Source organism: Cyprinodon variegatus, unplaced genomic scaffold, assembly GCF_000732505.1.
Source record: "Cyprinodon variegatus isolate N-32 unplaced genomic scaffold, C_variegatus-1.0 Scaffold1734, whole genome shotgun sequence".
Classification (NCBI taxonomy): domain Eukaryota; kingdom Metazoa; phylum Chordata; class Actinopteri; order Cyprinodontiformes; family Cyprinodontidae; genus Cyprinodon; species Cyprinodon variegatus.
The window spans coordinates 33,192-33,768 of NW_015152187.1; the positions used below are offsets into that span (position 1 = coordinate 33,192).

At 30.5% G+C, this 577-nt stretch overlaps 1 protein-coding gene across 2 annotated transcripts in view; it reads left to right on the forward strand.

The window, feature by feature from the left end:
• Positions 1 to 577, forward strand: part of ghdc (GH3 domain containing) — a 13,298-nt gene that overhangs the window by 2,502 nt on the left and 10,219 nt on the right. The gene's annotated exons all lie outside the window — the stretch shown is intronic.

The following is a 577-nucleotide window of genomic DNA, read 5'->3' on the forward strand; positions in this document are numbered from 1 at the left end:
GCTGTTTTGTTTTTCTTCCGCTCACCACAAAAATGGCGCTAGGGGGCGTGTCAGTCATGTGTCTGACAAAGACCGATTGGACATTCTAAGATGAGGAACATGCAATTTACGACATCAAGACGGTGACAAGAAAAAAAGAAAATTACATTTATGTAATAAAATGAGGAAATAATATTTTTTAAACAGGAAAGCAAGAATGACATCATAAACAGGGATTCCGCGGGTCATTAAAATCATTAAATTATTATTTTTTAAATTAAGGCCTTAATTGGCATTCAAATTCATTAAATGTGATTATTGTATCATTTAAAATGCTTCAGTTTTTTGTATTGACTTTATAAAAACAATTTCACCAGATATATTATATTGCGATATATTTGCGTGGAAATGCTTTGGTTGACTGTAAAGCTGTGTGTTTAGAAAAGAAGGAGCTTGAGGCAGAGAAAATGCTAGAGAATGGGAAAATGCTAATTTTCAACAAGGAATTCGGGAAATGGCTGTAGCCTGTTTTTTGACGTGTAGAATATAGAATTATATATATATATATATATATATATATATATATATATATATATAT